Genomic DNA, 25,073 nt, shown 5'->3' on the forward strand with positions numbered 1-25,073 from the left:
GCCCCACATCGGGCTCTCTGCTCAACAATGAGCCTGCTTCCCTTCCTCTATCTCTGCCTGCCTCTCTGCCTACTTGTGATCTCTGTTTGTCAAATAAATAAATAAAATCTTTAAAAAAAATGTTAAGAAATAGCTAAAGCCAGATTAAGGAGAAAATGAGAAAATGTACAGTCTTAAATATTTGTAGAACCATGAAAACTGAAATTACTAAAAGATTTATCCAATCTTACACAAGAAAGTTGAAAAAGAACAGCAAAATGAAAGTAAGGAACACAAAGAGAAAAACGGTAAAGAAAAAGGAAAAGCAGATAATTAGAATACAGAACTTTTGAAAAATTAATTTAAAAACACAAGAGATCCTTTTTTTAAAATGTTTCATCTCACATCTTTTTTTTTTTTTAAAGATTTTATTTATTTATTTGACAGAGATCACAAGCAGGCAGAGAAGCAGAGAGAGAGAGGAGGAAGCAGGCTCTCTGTGGAGCAGAGAGCCCCATGCGGGGCTCGATCCCAGGACCCTGGGATCATGACCTGAACTGAAGGCAGAGGCCTTAACCCACTGAGCCATCCAGGAGCCCCAAGAGATCCTTTTCTTAAAAATACAATCAAATACGTTAAGCAATGAACACAACCAAGAAAAAAAAAAATGGGAGGCACACGCATACATAACATAAAAGGAAATAATGTCAAGAACTGAGGAAGTTAACAGAAATGAGACTGCTACTTCTCTCAGCAATTTGAAAATGCACTTGTATGAAACGCATGGTTCACTAGGAAAATGTAATTTGCCAAAACTGGGCTAGAGCAAGAGACAAATAAGCAGAGCACTGAGGATTTTCAGGGCAGTGAAAATACTTTGTATGATATTACGATAATGGATACATGTCATTGCACATCTGTCCGAACCCAATCAACACACAGCACCAAAAGTAAACCCTAAGGCGAGCTATGGACGCTGGGTGATTATGATGTGTCCATGTAGGTTTCTCCTTGGTTTAAAAAAAAAAAAAAAAAAGTTACCATTCTGGTGAGGGATGTTAATAACGAGGGAGGCTCTTAGTGTGTAGTGTATACCTTCTGTATACCTTCCTCTCAATTTTGTTGTAAACAGGAAACTGCTCTAAAAAATAAAGTATAGAATAAAGGAAACAAGATGGGATTGGGAGCGAGACAAACCACAAGAGACTCTTAATCTTGCAAAACAAACTGAGGGTTGCTGGGGGTAGAGGGGTAGGAAGAGGGTGGTGGGGTTATGGACATTGGGGAGGGTATGTGCTATGGTGAGTGCTGTGAAGTGTGTAAGCCTGATGATTCACAGACCTCTAGTCCTGGGGCTAATAATACATTATATGTTAATAAAAAAATAAATAAAAAGGAAAAAAATAATAAAGTATAAAAACCACTGGCCTAGCATGACAGAATCTATAAATATCCTAGTTGATGAAAATAAAATTGAGGAAACGCTAGGACAGTGATTCCTCTCCCCTCTCCAATCCCATCCCACCATTACTGTATACCTTTGAAAAAGTACCAGTCTCAGGTAATTCCCAGGTGAAAAGAAAACTACAAGGAGTAAATAGCTCCAATACTGTATCCTCCAATTCCTCCAGAACTGAAATAGTTCCAAAACAGAGAGAAAGAAAAAAAAGTCCCCTACATTATTTAAAACGAAGCTAGGATAATATGGACACCAAGGTCCAAAGTCCCACAGTCTCCCAGTAAAACCACTAACAAATAGCATTTCGGAAAACTGATACAGACACCTTAAATACAGCGGCAACCTATTTGTTTGACCGATATCAAGCTATTTAATTTCCCTATGGAAAAATGAAGGTACACAAAAGGGAAATTTTTTAGAAAAGAATCCTGTTTAAGAGAAGGAGATAGAGTAAAAATGTATTTTAAGTCTTGTAAGTCACAGATGTCCACTGCTATTAAAATACTGTTGTCCTGTTGCATAAAAACAGGATCAGTGAACGGAGTCTAGACAAAAACCCACACACATACATATGGGACTTCAGGCTAGGAGGTAAATGGCATGTTGAACCAGCAGGGGAATGGGACTGAAAGGTGTTGAGATAATTGAGAAGCCATCTGAGAAAAACTAGAGATAAATCAAATAAATTCTAGATAAAACCAAATATTTTTATTTGGTTTTTATTTTATTTATCAATCAAGTTCTAGATAAAACCACTCGAAACAAGTAAGAGAGTGCCTATGTGTGTATGCACATGTGTGTGTCTGTATGTTTGCAGACAGAAATAATCGAAGATTAATAAGTTAAAAAATTAATTTCTTTCATCGATAAACATAGTACAAAAATGTCACAAGATAAACAACAAATGAGGAAAATATCTGCAAATCTTGTCAAAAAGGCATGTTCTTCCACCATGGGAAGATTTTCAACAAATCTTAAAAAGACCAACTCTCCTAGATAACAAGGACAGAAAAGGCAGGGAGAGTTCATAGCAAATAAAATAGGGATCACCTCAAATGCTCTCATGTGTAACAAAATCTGTGTAAATTAAAAGTCTACAGATAGTATTTTTCACCTATCAGACTGGTGAAGGTCTAAAAGCTTGATATACATATGTGACCCATTATGTACCTTCTCACACTTCTGGTGGGAGTATAAACAACAAATCTTCTATAAAGGACAATTTGGCCACCCTTATCAAAAATTTAAAAAAAACTGGGGGTACTGGGTGGCTCAGTTGGTTCAGACTCTCGGGTCAGCTCGGACCCTGGGACAGAGCCCCTGACAGGCCCTGTGCTCAGCCATCCAGGAGTCTGCCGCAAAGTGTCTCTCCCTTTCTGTCTCCCTCTACCCCTTCCCCAAACTCACACACGTGTACTCTCTCTCTCTGAAATAAATAAATCTTAAAAAAAAATTTAAAAATTGTACAGACCCTAGGGCCTAGAGTTTTACCTAGGAATTCCTGCTGCACAGCACTAACCCATTCGCTACATGGCACACACCGATATTCTTGACATCCTTGTTTACAGCGGCCAAAGTCTGCAGACAGCATAAATCTCCATCCACAGGAGAATGGCTGCCTACGTCGTATAAACTCACATAAAAGGATATTTGGTAGCCCTTACCAAAAAATGAGTCAATTCTACATGCACTAACATGGAACGAGCTCCAAAGGAAAAAAGCAAGGCGGCTAGTACTGAGTCAAGCCCATTTCCCTTACTGCAAAGACATGTGCCAAGCTCTCATGGGACGGTTGTGAGTTTCTTCCTTCAGCATCTGCCATCGACAAGTGAAAAATGTACGTTGTAAAAACCATACCAGGACAGATCTGCCTTTCCTTTCAGAAGAGGTGTAAGAACTACGGCTGGTTCCATCAGTTGATATGTCATAGCGGATTTTATGATCATGGGAGTGTTTAAAATCCCGATGCACGTTATAAATAACCAGAAGCGCACGTCCTTAATCACATACAAAATTGTAAACTCCTTGTTGATAAGAATTTCATCACCTTCAACCTGTACTGTTATAAACTGTGAGAGAAATGATCCCAAAACTTACTGCCTGAGTATCTTGAGGATTTATTCTCCAAGTCAAGGCTGCCACTAGAAGCTAAGTCACTTTGAGGACGTGTGTTGTTTCTTTGCCAGAAAGCGGCTGCATGTTGATTGTCTTGCACTTTGCTTCTAAGGACTTAAGGACCTGACAAATTCCTTTATAATTATTATTGTACTTAAGTGAGTAAATCATCATTACTGACAAGTTTCAATCTCAAGAAAAACGGCAAATGCAAGAGCAAGTACAGCTCTGACCAAAAAGTAGGTTTTATTTTCTGTTCAACTGGATCATTAATGTTCAATAAAAAATAATACAGGTGCTCCTGGGTGGCTCAGTGGTTAAGCATCTGCCTTTGGCTCAGGTCATAATTCCAGGGTCCTGGGATTGAGCCCCGCATTGGGCTCCCTGCTTAGCAGGAAGCCTGCTTCTCCCTTTCCCACTCCCTCCTGCTTGTGTTACCTCTCTCACTGTACCTCTCTGTCAAATAAAAGCTTTAAAAATAATTTTAAAATAATATAAATAAAAGGGAATTTTTTCCACTTTTTGAATTTCAACCCACCATATTTCAAGTGAACTGAAATACAGAAAGAAAGCCAGTGAGAGATAATACATACACACAGTTTGTCCTAATATTGGAGTGGCCCCTCACTAGCTCTTTCTTGCCTCTTACCTCCCATGATGTTTGAAGCCCTTAGCAAGTAGAATCAGGACTCAGTCTTCCTTTATTAGCTCATTATTCTATGAAGGACAGAGATTTGAACTCTCAAAATGATAACAAGCTCTTCAATTAGGTAACTTCTGGATGACAGTATACATTCATTTCATCTCCTTAAAGATTAGGACCTGTTCCAGGGGCACCTGTGTGGCTCAGTCGGTTTAGCGTCTGCCTTCGACTCAGGTCATGATCCCAAGATCCTGGAATTGAGCCCCACCTCTGCTCCTTCTTCAGTGGGCAGTCTGCTTTTCTCTCTCCCTCTGCCCCTCCTTCCGTTCTCTCTCTCTCTCTCTTTCTCTCTCTCGTGCTCTCTCTAAAACAAATAAATCTTAAAAAAAAAAAAAACAAAAAAACAGCAGGTCTATCAAGCAGTGAGCATCATGTTAAATCTAGAGAATTGAGAAGGAGCCCCAAATTGTCACAATGACCAATGCCTACCATCTATGCCAGTGCCTACCAATGCCAAGCTGCATTTTGTTGAATCTTCATAACACCCATGAGGCTGGCTTCGTCAGAACACTCCCTGGCAATACTGACCCCAAAAGTGATGCCGTTAGACCCCCTGGTCATCTGTCTAGATGCTTGTGGGTTTTGGTAACCACGCTTGTCACACAGTGGCTTCCTATTTTAATTACTCTTTCTTGCTAACTAGGTTCTAAGCTCAAAGCTATCGATTAAATGTCACACCACTGTAAATGGCATTAAAACTTTTATCTTTTTGAAGTGTCTGCACTCCCCAAACATGGGTGCTGTTAAACTGCTGACTCTACAATGCTTTTATCTTAAGGTGATTTGGCAACTGATCCAAAGAAGGGTCAGGGGTGTCCTCTCACTTGTCCCAGGGCCCTGACTTGAAGCAGTAGAGTGAGCTTTTAAGTCCCCACTTTTTCACTATACCACCTCCCAGAAGGCAAAGGAATTCTCTACACCCAAATGTGACCCACCAAATACAGGGAGCACGTTCACGCTTTCTTGTACTTCAGCAACGTCACTTCCGGACACATAACCTAACTTAGGGTATTTCCCCACAAACTTCTTTAATGTTGTGTACTTTGAGATGTATACAGCCGTCCTTCTATAAGGCCGACTTGACGTCACCAGGAGTAGATTTATGTGGAGCTCTGAGGGTGAACCTGTGGGGAGATGCGCTAGTCAACGTTCAACTCTTAAGCGGCACAAAACCTCACTATCATCCCGGAGTTCTCCAAACAAATGGGATTCTACTGTAGGTAAGCCTGCAGAAGAACAAGTTTCACATTGTCACTTCAAATACCCGCATATGCTTTAGATCTCTTACCCAGGGATATTTTGCGTTTATAATATACCTATACCTTATTATTTCTAAAACATGTATTTTCAGGATTTTTAAATAAGAAGCAAAATGATTCTTCTAGAATAAACCCAAGATAGGCACACCAAGCCCCCCAGTGCATTAGCCGGAAGCACATTAGCCGGGAAGGCACAGTGTGCCCTACGTGGCCATCACCCAGAGAAGCTAGAGTTCCAGTGTCACTTCCTCCAGGGCCTCCCTTTTCTGATGTAAAGTGAAGCGGCTGAGACAAATGATATGTAAGGCTTCTTCACATTTGAAGATGCCTTGAGTCCACTGTTGCTTGGCAAGCCAACGAATTTCAGTCATTTGCAGGTCAAAATATATGTGCATGGAATGAAACCCAACCGTCCTTCCCTTCCTTCAAAATAATCTAACTGAAGAAAGCTTCCCTGTCCCACAGGAATCATCAAGCCATTTTTACTTAAGTTGCAAACTTTCTATTATTCTAGGAATCGGTACCTGGCTTGGGCAGTTTCTAGAAAACTGCCCTCAGGAATACATGGACAAAGGCGAAGACGCCCTCCTATGAGATATTTTCATTACTCCATACTATCCAACTTCTTATCTCTTGGGGGAAAAAAAGGAGTTTTTCCCAAACAATTTTTCCCAGTTTCTCTAAAGAATACTGTGTCCAGGTAGAAACCATTGTCACCAGAGGAAAGATTGATATTGCTTAGAATTCAATACCTGAGACTCCCTTCAAGCTGATATAAACTACAAATTATATCTAGTGTTACTAATGATACGAACTCATCAAAAAAGCATTATGTTGGTCTTATTTCATTGGTTTCTTTTTTTTTCTTTTTTTTTTTTTTTTTTTTTTTTTTTTTTTCTTTTTCTGTTTTAAGTCTAAAAACAGCCTGGCTACATGCTAAAGGGGCTAGTTTACTGGAAAACACAACTAATATTTTCCAGATACAGTATTATCCTCAAATGAGTCACCATTCCAGGAAAGGCCTTATCAAATAACCTTAATTTTAAACTGAATACAGAATACCTCTATTTGAGCACCAGCTGTGCTCTCTTTCCAATTTTCCAGAAAATGATCCATAGAATTTGTGTTTGAAGTCAGAACAAATGAACCAAAAATCTGTCCTAAATTTTTGCTGTTCATTCATTCATTCAAGAGGCATTTACTGACTTCTTATTAAGTGCCAAACTCCAGTCCCTGTGCAAGGGACACACACATGTTCAAACGAGACAGATAAGCTATCAGTTCATGTTTTTGCAAAGACACCAACAGTAAACAAGTAAAAACAATATTTCAGAAAATCAGAAGTGTTTAAAGAAAAAAAATTTTAAATATAATAAACAATTTGGAAGGAGTTATTTTGGGAACATTCACAGGCAGTCTCTCTAAAGGAACATTAGAGTAGAAACCTTAATCGAGAGAGAAAACCACCCAGGCAACACTTCTCAGTATTGTAGGCCAACTGCAAAGACCCTGAGGCTAAAGTGAGCTTTGCTCATGCTGGGATTAAACTTTTGTACTTCATACATCTGGAAGAGTTTTTTATTATAACTCTTTAGTGGTTCAAATGTATTAAAAATTAAATGAAACAAACTTGAAGCATTTCCACTGAATTCTGTTGTCCTAGAAGACACAGTTTGCTCTAAATAAATGCATCTATAAATGGCTACATATTAACATCAATTACAGAGTAATTAAACATACCAGCGCCCAGGCCCCACCCAAGATCAACGGGATCAGAATCTCAGTATAAAAATTCCCTAGACAATTTTAATATATAAGGAGAAATGAATGCCATCATTCTAAATTAATCTAGAAAATGGCATATTCTAGAAGCCAGACTGTGTCTGGGGGTCCTTCACTCTAATGGTCAACCTTAGGTTGACTTTTTTTATTAATTCAGGTACATTGGGAGTTTGAGAAAGGCCTTCCATGTGTGCTGGCTGAGAATGTGAGTCCTGAGTCAGATCTTCCTTCTCATCAGGAATGAGTACTCTCATTAGCTATAGAGAGTTGGGCAAGTCACTGAATTCTTTCAGTGTTTACTTCTCTATACAAATTATGAGTATACAGCTGGTATCTACATGATTGTTCACCAGCTGACATATATACAGTGCTTATCACTGCACCAAGTACATAGTAATTGTTAAGTACCAACTACCATTATTATTAATTAATTGAATAGCCTAGTCTCTTAATCTACTTAAAAAAAAAAACAAGTATAATTTCTCGTTCTCAAGATTCATTTTTATTGCTTTAAATGGGAAGAACTAATTGTGATTAGGTTGCTATCCATGTAATACCATATAATTATTTTGTTAAATGCCTTCAAATTATGAGTAAGATAAAAATGGGAGTTCTATCTCTAAATTACTCACCACCATACTTATGAAAATTTGCTATAAGCATTCTTCAGGATCCTTAGGAGACTTATATATTTATTTTTAATATAGGATAGGGACTTTTACCCTCTTGAAAATTTGCAGACTCTTACAAAAGAATGTTCAATGTCACTTGTGAATGCATTCCAAATTGCTTTGGAAAGAACCATGATTATAGCTTGATGTGATAATGGGCATCTTCATGATGACCATTCTCCAAGACCAAATCACTTTGAAGTGCTTAAATTATAACCCTTGTTATACAGAGGTGTCCCTGAGATTGTGTCTAAGAATGTCAAAGCCTAGTATAATTTCCATAAAGTAGACTTGATCAAATATTTAAATGGTCCATTTCTGCCTTCTTCCCACACATGGATGACTGAGGGCTTCCCTGACTGTAATAATCCACACTGAATACTTAGCGAATTTCTTAGACTCTAGGTTTATTTTCCAAACATTAATAGAAGATGAAAAGCAGTACATTATCAACAAAAAACATAACACCTACACAATGTTGAGGGAACATTCTGGTTTGCTGAGCTAACAAATGTTACAGCTCTGAAGGCAAAGAATAGTTTGGCCTAAACAAGTGGCAAAGTGTGTGTGTGTGTGTGTGTGTGTGTGTGTGTGTATCAGTATCACACACACACACATATATATATATACACAAATTATGAATAGGTCTCTATAATGTTATGTAAACATCTTTAAAAGTATTACTTTTTTAGAGATTTATTTATTTGAGAGAGAGAAAGTGTGCATGTGTGAGTGAGCAGAGGGGGAGAGGGACAGAGAGAATCTCAAGCAAAGCCTCTCTAAGCACAGAGCCTGATGGGGGGGCTCCATCTCATCAACCCTGAGATCATGATCTGAGCTGAAATCAAGAGCTGGATGCTTCACTGACTGAGCCATCTGGGCACCCCTCTAAGTATTACTTTATATTTTTTAATTTTATTTGTTTTTAAGGATTTTATTTATTTATTTGGCAGAGAGAGAGGGAGAGTGCACAAGCAGGGGGAGTCATAGGGAGAGGGAGAGGGAAAAGCAGACTCCCGGCTGAGCAAGGAGCCCGAAGGAGCCCGATATGGGGCTCGATCCCAGGACCTCGAGATCATGACCTGAGCAGAAAGCAGGCACTTAACCAAATGTGCCACCCAGGTGCCCCTAAGTTTTACTTTTTATTCCAGAAAGTTTTAAAGGCTATAGCTATCAATTTCAAAAGATGTTAACCTCTATGATTTTCTGTCCTCCAATCAACTGAAGATACAGATAGCATCATTTCTTTAACTCTTGCCTCCTTCCCAGTATGAGCAGGATGAAATTAAACCAATGACACTCTTTAGGTAAACTTATTAAATACGATGAGGATATCAATGAAAAACTTCAAGTCAAAGCAAAGCCATTCTAATTTTTCATCAATACATATTTTTGGCAGAAACTCACAACTCTGATCAAGCTCAGTAATTAGCCATGCTCTTGGTCTAAAGATGCTTTGCTATATCATTACTGTGTTTAAATACTATAGGAAGCAAAAACTATGTATCTGTGCTGGCCTAACATTTAACCAACACTTTATATTTGAGTGCAGATGGTAAGTAATAAAACGACTTGGGTTAAAATACACTTTTATTATTCTTTTGTGAATCAGAGGAATCAAGTAGTTCAGTAAGGTACAATGTAAGCCAAAGAGTACAGAGACAGATTGTTGAAACTGGAATAATTAAATTATGCAAGAACCATGAGACAGATTGTCAAAAAATTTCTGCATTTGGCGCTACAGAACACTTGACTGGGTTAAATGAGGTTAATACAACTTGCCATTCAAGACTGGTAATAAACTTTTCTTCTTCCAACCTAATTATCGTATCATACCTTGAGCTATATTATGTGTAATCTTAAAGTTTGACACGGAGTAGACTATTAACACTTGGTATGGAAACATGCTTTGCCAACCACACAAAGAAAAGGTCCTACTATATTCAACTGACAAAAACTCCAAGCTTACTCAGTCTAAAATAGATCCTTATTCAATTCTGTCAAAAAAACTCTGCAGGGTACGTGCGATTATCCTCAATTTATAGATCAGGAAATGTAAGCTCACCACTGTAGGGTAACTTGACCAGAGTCATACTGTTCACGAGGGGCAAAGCTAGGACTTGAACACGGGATTTTCCACACCCTTACTACCTTCCACAATCTAGGATGCTCTATCAGGTCAAGAACACACAGTAGGTATCAACCTATTAACAATTATCCCTCTACCAGACTCTAGTTACATACGGTTCAAAGAGAGTTAAAAAGAAGGTGACAATGTAATTGTGTGCAAATACAAAGAATGTGGGGGTTATAGCAACACAAATACTACAGCACAAGAACATGTAAACTGTGCAGCTTGAACACAAATTTTTAATCTCTGTAAGCTTCAGGTAACTCTTCTTTGGAATTTGAATAAAAGTGTCTCTTTTATTGACTCCTTTTGAAGATCAGAAATAAAGTACAGTGTACACAGTAGGAACACATGAACGGAAGGCGGCCATTAACACACTCAGGCACACACAAACACGTTCCTCATACCCTTGCTGTAGATCGAGTCACATGAAGAAAATGAGGCTCGGCTAGACCATCTGTGTCAGTTTAGAAGAGGGAATTTAACCATTACTATGTGGAATCAAATATATCGAAATGCATACCTCATTGTTTGACCAAAGAAAACACATGTATGTTTAAAAAATTCTTGACATACATAAAATCTACAAACATAAATTTTTCTCCCCACCCTTTGTTTAAAAAAAAAAAAAAAGTTATTTTGTAATGGTCCTCTTTCTTTCAAACAAATTTCCTTCAAATATCCTTGGTGCAAAAACCCTTTCCAGGAGAATAACTCATACCTGCTGTGTCTAATGCAACATGTGTATGTCTCCATCACAGGGAGCACATAACAATCTGAAATATTATCTCCTTTCTACTTGAAGTCTAGTAAAATCATCTCCATTTCAGAGATCTAGGAGGTTGAGTCAAAAATTTACAATGCAATAGAAACTAAGTGGATTCCGTTGCACTGTGATATGAATAGATGAGTTGCCACATCCTTGCCAGGGGAAAGCTGTAGGGGAGTACGTTTTCTTTGAGATTCCAGGACCGCAGAACTACAGAGTGTCTGGGGGGAGTTGGCAGAGGAAACAAGAAATACTGTCAATCTTCTACCAGACCCTCTAGACCACCCCCAACCCCCACCCCACACCACTTTACTTCTCGGCGTCTTCGACTTCTCTCCTCTGCACTTGGCTCCAGTAATATAGACATCCGTTCCATTTCTTGAACACATCACTCGCAGTTTTTTCTTATCACTATCTTGCTGGAACATTCTCCCTTAAGATATCTGAATGGTTCTCTCCCTAATCCCCTTCAAGTCTTCGCTTGGACTACCCAGCTTAACATGTTAATTTGCAATCTAGAAGGCACAGCAATCCCCCTTACCCTGCCTTTTTCCCCCCATTATTTTTGTAGGACATAATCACTCTCTAAAATCCTTTATAATCCTTCAAATATGATTATTGTTTATCTTTTGTCTCTCTCCACTTGCACATTGTAAGTATTCAACACCTGTCAAATGTGAAGCCCATTGTTCCATATAAGGACATTTCTCTACCTTGTGGCACGCCACTCTGCGCCAACACGAGAAGGTACTGACTGTTCATTTTGCTCTAATGTCCATGTGTTTGCTTGGAACACATTTGTAATTAAAATGGTTTCCCCATTTCACTTTCACTGGTCAAAATCCAACTATCTTCTTTTTTTTTCTTTTAATTTTATTTTTTATAAACATATATTTTTTTCCCCAGGGGTACAGGTCTGTGAATTGCCAGGTTTACACACTTCACAGCACTCACCATAGCACATACCCTCCCCAATGTCCATAACCCCACCCCCCAACCCCACCCCCCTCTCCCAACCCCCCTCCCCCCTGCAACCCTCAGTTTGTTTTGTGAGATTAAGAGTCACATATGGTTTATCTCCCTCCCAATCCCATCTTGCTTCATTTACTCTTCTACCCCCTTAACCCCCCATGTTGCATCTCCACTCCCTCATATCAGGGAGATCATAGGATAGTTGTCTTTCTCCGAAAATCCAACTATCTTCTAAGCCTGCTCAAGTTCTGTCTCCTCCATAAAGTCTTCCTACATTCCTCTAGGGAGTATTAAAGCCTCTTTTCTTCATTCCCATGACTTTAGTTAAAGTAATTACCGCAGTTGAGTCTCTTTCTCAAGCTCTCCAAGAAGGTATAGTCTTTAAAAAATCATCTGTATATTCCCCTAGAGCCTAGCACAGTGCCTGGCACTTTAGAGGCATTTAATAGATATGAAACTGAACTGGCCTTGGGCGCCTGGGTGGCTCAGTGGGTTAAAGCCTCTGCCTTTGGCTCAGGTCATGATCTCAGGGTCCTGGGATCGAGCACCACATCGGGCTTTCTGCTCAGCAGGGAGCCTGCTTCCTCCTCTCTCTCTGCCTGCCTCTCTGCCTACTTGTGATCTCTCTGTCAAATAAATAAATAAAATCTTTAAAAAAAAATTGAACTGGCCTTAACTTTGTGGTTGTGTGTTGTTACTAGATAAACTATTAGACAGTAAGTGTTATGCTTTGTAGACAATGGCAATGAACTACTCCCAACTCAATGCAAATCCTTTCAGTCTGATGAAATATGAGGTTTCCTACTTAGTGACAATTTATTGAGCAATGAGGTGATTCTGCCAATGCAGTATTTCCCTTCAAACTTAGGTAAAATTTTATCACTCTTCCCCATTATAATAAATGAAAAGGTTCCTTTCTGACTTACTGGTCTTGGTTTTGTAAATATGCTTCAATTTAGTTTTAATGTTTCTTTAGAAGGAAGTTCTGAGTGTACTTTCACAGAATCTAAGCCCTCTTCCATTTTTGGTTATCTCTGGCTTGACCTCATCTTCTACCCTGTCCCAACACAACATGACATCCTTCACTCCAGAAATAACCAAACCTGATTTCAGAGCTAACCGACCTGAGCTCCGTGGACCCTAGAGAGTCAATGAAATGCCTTTAGAAATCTATGACCCCCTGAACCTATTGTTAGCATCTGTGAGTATGAGTATGCGTGTTCTCTTTGAAAGAGGACTCTATCGGATGGTCAAGCGGGCCACAATCCCAAGGAGATGAAGAAACACTCACTCTACTTCCTATTCTCTACTCTGTTATATCCTTGAATTCACCTTGGCTTTGCAGAGAATACATTAGGAGCTTTGGTGGGTTGGGAATCCTCTAAAACGGTCAAACTAACAAGAAAGAACAGCTTCAAGAATGCAGACTCAAAATACTGTCACTGAGAACATAGGAAGAATTGAAAAGGGAACCTCTAATAAGTCAAACTCTAGAGAAAAGTTGGGTTATTTGGGGGAAGGTTTAGACTTTCAGAAAGACACTATATTCCAGGAAAATTATTTCAAAAGGAGATGTTTATTTTTGCTTTTGTTTCCCTTGCTTCCAGAGACATGTCTAGTAAGAAGTTGCTGTGGCTGAGGTCAAAAATGTTGTTGCCTACTTCTCCTCTAGGATTTTGATGGATTCCTATCTCACATTCAGGTCTTTTATCCATTTTGAGTTTATTCTTGTGTATGGTGTAAGGAAATGGTCCAGTTTCATTCCTCTGCATGTGGTTGACCAATTTTTCCAGCACCATTTATTGAAGAGGTTGTCTTTTTTCCACTGGATATTCTTTCCTGCTTTGTCAAAGATTAGTTGGCCATATAGCTGAGGGTCCATTTCTGGGCTCTCTACTCTGTTCCACTGGTCTATGTGTCTGTTTTTGTGCCAGTACCATACTGTCTTGATGATGACAGCTTTGTAATAGAGCTTGAAGTCCGGAATTGTGATGCTTCCAGCTTTGGTTTTCTTTGTCAACATTCCTCTGGCTATTTTGGGGGGTCTTTTCTGATTCCATAGAAGTTTTAAAGTTGTTTGTCCTAGCTCTGTGAAAAATGCTGGTGTTATTTTGATAGAAATCTCGCCATTTGCAACAATGTGGATGGAATTAGAGGGTATTATGCTAAGCAAATTAAGTCAGGCAAAGAAAGACAAATACCATATGCTTTCACTTGTATGTGGAATTGAAGAAACAATACAGATGAATGTACAGGAAGGGAAGGAAAAATAAAATGAGATAAAAACAGAGAGGGAGGCAAACCATAAGAGACTCTTAACTATAGGAAACAAACTGAGGGTTGCTGGAGGGGAGGTGAAGTGGCGGGGGCATGCACTAATTGGGTGATTGGCATTAAGGAGGGCATTAAGGGCACATGATGTAATGAGCAGTGGGTGTTACATGCAAGTGATAAATCACTAAATTCTACCCAGAAACTAATAATACAGTATATGTTAACTAACCTGAATTTAAATAAAGTTTTTAAAAGGAAATGTTAAGTAATTTAAAACATTGCACAGAGATGAGTGAAACACCTAAAGCTTTGCTATATTCAGATTACCAAGTCTACGCAGATGCCAGAAGATCTTTTAAAGAAACTTTATTCAAAGGAAGTAGTTGCCTTGGGGATTAGAGTAAGATTAGTTCATAATAAAATATAAGTACTTCTGACTTTCCGGTAACCTATACTTCTCTTACCTACCATACAATAATAACTGACAGTTATGACAGTGGACAAAGGACAAGAAAACACTGTAGACTGAATCATTTAAAGTAAGATTTTTTTGTATTACATATTTTATTATATTCTAATTCAATAAAATGGGCATGCTTTATATAACATAAATAGCTTTACACACTATAACTGAAACATTTAATTAGCAAGAATGTAACTTCTCTCCAAATATGCAGAATAGAATTTGAAAATAGAAATGAAATTACCTAAATGGAACTGTTCAGAGGAATCATATGAATTTTTTTAATGTAGAAAAACTTCTGCTTGTATCTTCATTTATTTCATTCATTTATATATTAATCATTCATTCAGTAAACACTAATTACCAACTGTGTACTAGGCTAGATTTGGGGACATAAAATTAACAGGATTTGACCAAACATTTTAGTGTAAGAGACAGAAAAGTCAACAGACTATTCCAGAAGGGTATGATAAGCACTAAGGTAGAAATGTATATGTATAGACTTCCAGAGAGGCAGGAGTCAGAGAAGGTGTCTTGGAAGGTGATGCTTTCTGTAGGTCTTACAAGCAGGCCCTAAAAATATACATGGCACACTTATAAAACGTCATGTTTGTTATTTCTGGAAAAATGGATACATGCAGGAAAGGATAAGTATTAGATGGGCCAGGTTATAAAGGCCTTATGTTGACAATAATTAGAGGACACTGTTCAAAAAAAGAATGGTCATCTAATGACAACTTTTACCCAGAGAAGTGAAATGATCAGAGTAGGTCCTTTAAGGGCTGAGTGGAGGGAGAGGGGAGCAGAAAGAAAATGATCATTGATGAACCATTTTGGTGATATGGGGGAGAAGAGAGGCACACCTGCACTACACAGAAGCAGTGGTGATAAGAAAGGGAAAGGGGCTGGGCAGACAGTGGTCGATGCTGACTTGGGAGATGGAAACGGTAGGATCTGGTGGCCAAATGGACAGAACAAGGTTGACTGAACAGCAGTACCATTTACCAGGTGGGTAATGTCAGAGAGCACAATTTGGAGAAGGATGATGACAAGATTGATCTGCTTATGACATAAGCAAATTGAGGTAACAATTAGACAGTTGTATAGCTATCTGGAGACCAGTAGAGAGGTCAAACCAGAGATATAAATTTGGGGATGGTCAATACAGATGCATCCACCGGCATCACAGACACAGAGAAGTACATTTACTGATAGATGTAAAGGAGGAACCCAGAGGGTCAAGGGCTCCATTCCACAGAAAGACAATATTAAAGGGAGTCAGTGGCTGAAGAGAGATTGGTCAAGGTGACAGAAGTAACATCTAGAAAATAGACCATAAATCCTGGAAAGGAAGATTCTGGAAACCAAAGATATTTCAAGTAGTAGAGAACTATCAACATTGCATAAAAGCAGTAAGGTTATTGAGAAATATAATGACAGAAATACAGCTACTCAGTTTGGCCATATGAAGGTCAATGGTCACTGGGGGTAGAGAAATTTCATTAAAGAGTCAAAATCCATCCCTAAGCTAAGTAGCAACCCTAATCCGAATCCTGGTGTTTATCTATAATGCACACACTAAAAAGTCCAGGCTTATATTTTGAATAAGACAGGTACACAGGCCACATGTGATCATAGAAAATGTGAAAACAGGAGTGCCAGATGACCTAGAATTTTCTGCCTCTGCCACTCCCAGAAGAACTGTTCAAAGGACTAACTGAATTACGGTTCAGAAGTGTCAGTCAGGACTCTTTCTATCAAGTCACAGATGGCAGCCAGAATGAGTGGAAGCACAAAGCATGCTGGGAGAGCTCACAGCATCAAAGGATGAATGCAACAACCAGGAAGGCAGGACCCAGGGCAGCCTCAGGGCCCATATCCCAAGGGAATTTACCATTTCATCAACTGGGTGAATGGCCATTGTCTTCTGAAAGCCCATTCACTAACCAATGAGTTCCTCGAATTTACTTGTTGCCTTAACAATCTGAATTGGGGAGCGCCTGGGCGGCTCAGTGGGTTAAGGCCTCTGCCTTCGGCTCAGGTCATGGCCTCTGGGTCCTGGGATCGAGCCTCGAAATGGGCTCTCCGCTCAGCAGGGAGCCTGCTTCCCCATCTCTCTGCCTGCCTCTGCCTCCTTGTAATCTCTGTCAAATAAATAAACAAAATCTTAAAAAAAAATCTGAAGTGGTTTACAGAACTTTATATTAGCTGGGATAGGGGTAAGAGCTCATGAAAAAATTTATGCATGTTGTAACTGACCCATTTTCTTTATTTTCTCCCTCCATAATAGCACAAGAGAGTTCAGTGTGTCCTAGATCCCCACGGTTAGAGCTGAAGGGGCCTGGGCAAGGAAGGGGTAGAGGCAGCAGCCCCACAGCTGGAGGAGAGCGGAGGCAGCCTGCATCCCAGCGGGTACTGTGGATGATCTGATGGGGAATCGGGTGGGTGCAGATGAGAGCCAGAGGCGGAGTCTAGAGGGGAAAAGGGGAGTGAGAGGCAAAGTCTGAAAAGCATGTGTTCAAAACTAGGAAGAGGATCACCAGGGTTTTAAGAAGATTCAAAGTGAGGACAATGAACCGCATTGTTCTGAATTTTATTTTCCTATCAACAAAACAGGAAGTGCTAGATAGCATCTGAGGCCAGATAGCCATACGTTTTGAACGTTTTGTTTTTGTTTCCAAACATCTAATACATTCCAGGACACTCACTAAATAACTGCTTTGACACTTTAGAAAGAATTGCTTTAACATTCTCAATCCTTTCATGACTCATCTTTTTGCTTACATTTAAATCCATAAAGTTACAAATTCACTGAGTTCAACAATAACTTATAAAGTTACATGCATAGGTAGGAATAATCAGATTTTTTTTAAACAAAATAATGCATGGAAATTACCATTTAACGTACTCCCTCACATACCAAATCTGACTGAGCACGTTATCCTTGTGTCTAATTAGCTTTACCAACAACACCTGTTCACAGTGATGCCATATGTTTATGACAAGAACAATCAGTCTAGAGGAGCCTCAGAAGGCCGCCTGGGTTCCATGCCCAGCTTTACCACTCATCCACTGTGGGACCTCAGGCAAGTTACTTAACCACTCTGGATCTAGTTTCACAAGCCAACACTGCCGCAGCAAGAATGACTTCTGAAGGTTTATGAGGATTAAATGCAATAATACGTATGATGCTTCCAGGACAGGGACTGACCTGAACGGTAAGCACCATTTAAGTGTTCATTATTACTGTGCTTGTTATTTCTTAAAAAGATGTCTTTATTTACTTGAGAGCAAGACAGAGTGTGAATGGGGGAAGGGGGAGAGAGAGAGAGAATCTCAAGCAGACTCCACGACAGGCACAGAGCCCAGGGCAGGGCTCAATCGCACAACCCTGAGATCATGACCTGAGCCAAAACCAGGATTGGGGTGCTCAATCGACTATGCCACCCAGGGACCCCGTTCTTATTTTTATTGTGCCTTTTTTTTTTAATCCCTATGAACTACCCTTATAAGACTTGATTTGTCTTAATGTAGCTTAAAATTCACAGAAGAGAGAGAAAATATGACGCACGTACACAGATGCACACAAACATCCTAACAGCATGGTAAGTGGGACTGCATACATTGCAGGAAGTGTAAGAAATTGTATTAACATGCCAGGTGTGCTCCCCATTCACCAACCTTTCTCCCTGCCTTCTATGTCCCAGTCCACAGAAGCGCGAGCCTGAAGGGCACCCTTAGAGTCCACAGGTACGCTCACTCTCTGGTGAGAGGTTACTCATCCTTATCCCAACTGTAACAGGCAAGAGTAGTTCACTCCTACAGCCAAGCATTTCAGGGGAGGAGGAGACTCGCTGAGCAGCTGCTTGTCAGGGAAACTGGCAGGTTGATTCCTGAGCTGGAACCAAGCACAGTGATCAAGTTCTTAGGTGAGGTTAACACCTGTCCCCTAGAATGTGGGGTAAACCTGCTATGCATTTCTGGGCTGGAGCTGAAGACAGAAAGCTCTTCAGAGTGGCCCATGTCAGCAGGTCTGAAAAGGATTAAGTCCATTATATGTGTGAAGAACTGGGGACAGGCCCCCTCTAGGGTGCCAGAGGCCATCGGTGGGCACAGAAGAGAACTCCTGTGATTCATCTGGCCCCACAGGAGGTAACAAGGGGAACAGAGGAAGGCAGAGACAGATGAGGAAGTCCTTTCCATAAGAAGGAACTGGAAACATGGTCTCCTGGAAGGACACAAGGGATTCTAGCTGTCCTTCTCTCCAGTACTTGTGAACAACAGTAGTCACCAACAGGAGGATGAACAAAGCCCTCACCACCCCCACTGACTTTACCCCACAAATGCAAAGCCCCTACAGAAACCATTTCCTCAGAGCCTAAGTAGGACCAGAAGGAACCAGAACAGCTTAGTTACAATAAGTTCTGTTTCCATTATTCCTCTCCCTCCTCTTTCAAGAGACTAAACCTTGAAAAGAAAAAGAGAATGATGATCTAGAAACCAGATCTCCTACTCTCCAAGTCCAAGTGGCCAAGATCATAACCCATGCCTGGACAAAGAGAATTCTGAATTAGACATGACACTGGAGTTTCAACAGGATTAGATTAATTATAATGACCCAAAGTGACCAGAAAGTTATGGTATATGGCCAAAAAGGACCAGAAGGAAATTCAAGTTAATAGGTTGAAAGTTGTGACTAAGGAAAAAAAAGGTTTTTGTGCTGGCATATTCTTTTGAAAGTGTTCTGAAGAGAAAAATTAAAACAACTGGCAGGTCATCAATGTAGAGGCTAAAAAGTCAAACTTCAGTCTATCTTTGATTATATGAAAGTAAATTTAGCCATATCATCAAGCATAAAATATTTGGAAGTTGACTAAGAGAGCAACAAAGTAAAATAATGGATTGTACAACTGAAATCTCATACAAAGAACTTGGAATCGTTCACTTGGAATTGATTAAAGACATTACAGCAAATTAAATGACCTGGAACTATCCTGGGTACTGTCAATATTATTTCAACTTCTTATCATTATGTAGAAAAATGAGGTAAATGGTAGAAGAGATTTCAAAAACTCCATTTACTATTCCATTCTCATACCTAGAAAGTATCAGTAAAGTTGGTCTCTAGATCTTAGAGACCAACTGGTCAACAGATACAGAGTTACAAAAAAAAAAAAAAGAAAGAAAGAACGAAAGAAAGAAAGAAAGAAAAGAAAAGAAAAGAAAAGAAAAGAAAAGAAAAGAAAAGAAAGAGAGAAAGAAAGAAAAGGGGGGGAAAAGCCCAAAATTTGTTATAGCTAAAATTTCAAAATTTGAATTAGGTTAAATATGTGATGTATTACAATTCAAGATTAAGACTTTACCTGAGCTAGTCATCAGTGGTTGGCTGTGGAACAATATCCAGATAATTCTGAAAAAGATGTCTCCATTTCAGCCCAACCTACTTTAGATAGGTAATTTCTCTCTTTATCTATTTCTATCATATGGGTTTCCTTAAGATTACTGGACACAGTATAAAGATACTATCTTTCATTTAAAATTCACTGTCCAGGCACATGGGTGGCTCAGTCAGTTGGGCATCCAACTCTTGATTTTGGCTCAGGTCATCATCTCAGGGTCATGAGACTGAGCCTCGTGTTGGGCTTCACACTGAGCAAGGAGCCTGCCTAAGATTCTCTCTCTCCCACTCTCTCCAGCTGTGCATGTGCTTGCTCTAAAAACAAGCAAACAAATAAATAAATAAAAATAATAAAAATAATATAAAGTTCACTGTCACTTTCCACTGGTACCCCCAAATTTTATACATGAAGACTTGCAAAACACAAGAGTGAACTGACTGGAGTAATACCTAACTTTGTCCATAAAACCAACCACACAACCAAGTATCTCCAGAACCGTGACCCCACCAAAAAAATGAAAACAAACACAATTCTTTCTCTCATGACGTATTTCATTTTGGAATCTTTACAGGTATGACTTTTCCACAGAGTGACAATGCATTCCCAAACTCAATAAATCTCTATTCCATGCAAAGATTAATTTAGAACCTAATTAGCAGTTTTCAGACTCTTGAGAACCATAGGCTCATGGTCTAAGTTCCAATTAAGACTCCCTAGTAATGTCACTCCTTGCACAACTAGAGTGGGGTTTTTTTTTTTAATGTTTTCCCTGCTGAGCTATGAGAGATTCACCCAATTTTTCTAATAAACCAATTATGGAGGGAATCGTGACAACGTAATTTAAAAAACAAAATCTAGCAGCATTCTAGTTGCATTATACAGAAGAAAAAATTGAGAAATTAGAAAGGGTAGGTAGGTGGAGGGCAGCATGTGGGAGCATACAAGAACTAAAACAATCGTTTTCATTAGGTACACAGTTATCTCACCAGTAGCAGTATAATAGCATGACAGATAGACTGCTAAGGAATTGTTTGTGCTGAAGCTGAAAATAAGTAAACTATGTCATACTTCATCTAGAGGAAAAACTGTTATTATCCCAAGAATACAAAAATGGATTGCCGAAAATGTTCTTTTAATGAGCTAGCAAGCCAAATTAAAAACTACCACCCATCACTGGACTCTCTTTAGTTGTATTATTTGCCTGGCTTTGAAGCCACCAGACACTCCGATTTCCACGTGGCATACAGACCATACAGGCCATAATAGACCACACTGACATTGAATATGCTACTTATCTGCTGTCTCTCCTTGTGGTCTGTTTTTCACTTATTTGTACCTCTTAGTATCGGAGGAGAAAGGAGGACAGATTTGATACTACCCTCCCTCTCCCACTCCAGCCCCCCATTCCACTTGTGGGGAGAGGGCAAGGGAGCATGCTGAGGGGCAGGGGGATTTAGCCAGAGCCCCACTTTACCATGCACAACTCCAGCATCTCCACTGCCCTTATCCCTGACCTCTCCCCATGTGGATTATCTCATAAAACTGGTAATGAGCTACTTCCCGGATGTTGGTATAATTTACCAATAAAATAATTCTTTCCATTTTTCAACAATCACAAACTTTCATGCCTGCAAGAAGGAAGTGTCTTGAAGGAGTTAAGATGCCTGGTTCGAGTTCCAGGCACACTTTTGGTTTGCATTTAAAATATATAAGAATGTGCTCCAATGACATGAAGAAATAAGCTTCTAGTATTTGCTTGAAATACGTCACACTCTCCAGACATCTTTCGTTATCCTATAACTGACCAAGCCATGGATACAAGGATGTATTTTCCCACTACAAGAGAATGCAATGAGAGAGCCGAGATCAATGAATGGTCACATGCCCTGGGCCTCCACATCCAAGAAATAATACGGATGGCTGAGACTGTGGTCTGTGGCAAGTTGAGAGCCATACAAATGAAGATGGGCTACTAAGTCCTTGCTGAGTTTTTCCATATTGTAAAAGTGGATCACCTGTTAGATTTTTTAAAAATTTTTCTCAAGTGTGATTTTATTTAAAAATTTTAAATATTTATTTTTTTTCAGTGTTCCAAAATTCATTGTTTATGCCCTATACTCAGGGCTCCATGCAATATGTGCCCTCCTTAATACCCACCGCCAGGCTCACCCCACTCCCCACGCTTTTTTTTTTTTTTTTTTAAAGCAAACCGGGAATACTTTATGTTCAACTTTCCAATTTTCATATGTTGACTGAAAAATAATTTTTCCATGTAGTGCACTGTCCACAGAAAACAGATATGCAGGTCCGATGTGACCTTCAAGCCTTCAATGTGCAAGGCTGGCTCTTCATGTTCACCAATGGCTGGAAAGAGGACCCCCCCACATTTATTCTGTGACAGAGGAGATTGGGAAATGCAGCCTTGGAAAGTGAGAGCATATAGGTGAGTGTTATTTATAGGCAATAGAAAAATGATGGGCGGAATGAGGCCAAGCATACAGATCAAGGGTGGGTCTGGGAAGCCAACTAAATACTATGGATAGGAGAAAAACAAACTATTTAGAGGCAAGTGCTCTATTCAGTGATTTAGTTTCAATTAAACAAACAGATTTGATTCCTCACTGACTTCATTAAAATCGTGATTTTTCCCCCATTGGGATGGAAGGCCAGGAAGAGAAATAGGCAGTGATAGAAAAAAATCCAAATTCTATCTATATTGCTGAATTTCCAATTTTTGGTGGCAGCTATGGAAGAGAATGGCGAGAGACACACAATGGAGGAAGAGGGAAAAGACCCTGGAGGAGAAATTCAGCCTGGTGGACTTCTGAAAAGGTTCCGCTAGTCTTCTTCCTACAGAGTGAATGGGCTGAGGGGTAAGGCGATAATGGTCAGTGCACCAGCTTACAGCAGACAGAGAATGTGACAACAAGGGGCAGGGAACTGAGAGGATCACAAGTGTACAAGGCTGAAGAAACGGAAACTCCAGTATTTTGGAGCAAGATTCAAAGTTGGAGAGAAAGTCTGGGCCACTAAATCCAAGAGTCAGGATGTGTAGCAACATTCTGAGTTAAGCCTAGATCCTTCATCTTCAAGCACGAATTTTACAAAGAGATTCTTCTATTCAAATTCATTTCTTTTTCATTAATAAAATAAGCCTTTATTCTGTACTTACTATGGGCCAGGAATTAAGTCATAGATTCTGTCTCTAAAAATACAATGTGTTCGCGAATAGAAACATAAATAGAAGCAGTAGTGTAATGGAGGAAAACACTGGGTTCTCTGGGAGAAGTACTGCTGCTCAAGTTGTGAACTGCACAAATGCAAGAGGTACCATTCACACAGAGTGGAAGTAAACAGCATTCTCTGGAAGTGTGTGATGTGGCAAGGTCAGTACCTGAAACGAGTCTCGTGCCACAGAACGCTTTTTGGAGGAAATCACTCTTGGACTAAGTCTTAAAAGCTCCTGGACAGGGTTAAAAAGTAGAATTTAGCCATACAGAAATTTGCTGGGCAAGACAGGGAGGAAACAGAATAGAAAAGATCTCATTCCCATAGAGGAACTTAAAAAAATAAAACATAAACATCGCTAATAATTACATCATTGCCAGGCTTAACGGACATTTGCCACCAAATAGTGAGTCATATATTTAATTGGGAGGCCTCAGACAGAAACAGTGAAAGCTTTCTCACTGTTGCCCAGATTTACTGAATGTGATGTGCACTTTTCCAAACAGAACATCTGAACAGATTTCTTCTCATTGAGCTGGAATGGACTGATTCAGGAAGTAGCCTAAGGAAACTCAAAATTAAAGATGGCGTCAGGTATAGAAAGGATACCACACGTGGTCAAGAGATATCTGAAGACCAAAGGCATTTTGTAACTAGTGAAGTAAATGGGAGCTTGAACAAAACACAATGACAACCTAAAAAGCCACATGGATATCAGAAGGAAAGACATAGCTAGTAGGGTTTTTTTTTTTCTTCAACCGTAACTGTCTCCCTCCTTGGACTATCTTCTGACTGGGCCACATACTTGTCAGTGACACCCTACTTGCCTTTCTGATGTTTTACTCTCTTCCTAACAAGACTGGACGTGTCTCCTCTCATAACGCTGCATTTTCCACGGTCCCCAGAGTGTCAGCCTCCACCAAGAATACATACGGATGATGCGTAGAAGCAGAACACCATAGCACCACAGACTGCTTTAAGATCTGTGAACGGTACCACCGACATGTGCAACAACCACCAAGAAATCTCTGTGAGTGCCACCAGTGTATAGCATCCTTTGCATTTCCCAGTAACAATCTACCCGCACTGAAGAGGATTAGCGAGCAAAGCAGACGCTCCTCAACCTTTTACAGTTTAATTGGACACGGTATTGTACCTCTCTCCAAGCACACTTTATGAATCGCTACTGGACATGTTCGTTTTCTTCCAGTCCCTTCACCAGCCTCCTACTGGGGGCTTCCCATTTTCCGGGACTATACGGGACAGTATTACTTACCACCTGCCCTGATCTCTCTTCTATGCCTTCAATACTTCTACCTCTTTCTCAGGCACTGAACATTGCCCCAGAATCTCCAAACTTCTGTATACATACTTAATATTCAATTAAAAACAATCCTCCTGATCTGAGCACCTATTTTCCTTAGTAAAGCATTATAAATAACTTTTCCTAATTACAGAATAATATGGACAACCAGAGAATCAAATGATCCTAGAAGTATACTCTGAACGTGGGGAGTTCAGGACATGCTACCCTAAGACTCGACACCTTAGCCTGTTAAAGACTTCGAGCTGAAGGAGTCTGAGAAAATGGCAGAAGCAGGAAGCTCACTGAGACCTTCCCATGTAACTTCTCCCCTGAAACAAATCATAAAATCCTCATGCGAGGTACCACACTTACCTCACACCCTTTGACCTATTATACCAAATGACCACATAGCCTTCATCACACCTGCCAATTAAAAATACTCAGGTTTAACTATTTCTTCAGGTCTGCATTTCCTGGTGAAGGTCCCCATGTCAAAGAAAACTCAAGCCCATGTGTAAGCTTTTCTTCTGTTGACCGTCTTCGCCAGTTTAGTTTTCAGAAGC

The sequence above is a fragment of the Lontra canadensis genome, unplaced genomic scaffold, assembly GCF_010015895.1.
Source record: "Lontra canadensis isolate GAN:19392208 unplaced genomic scaffold, GSC_riverotter_1.0 scaffold31, whole genome shotgun sequence".
NCBI lineage: Eukaryota > Metazoa > Chordata > Mammalia > Carnivora > Mustelidae > Lontra > Lontra canadensis.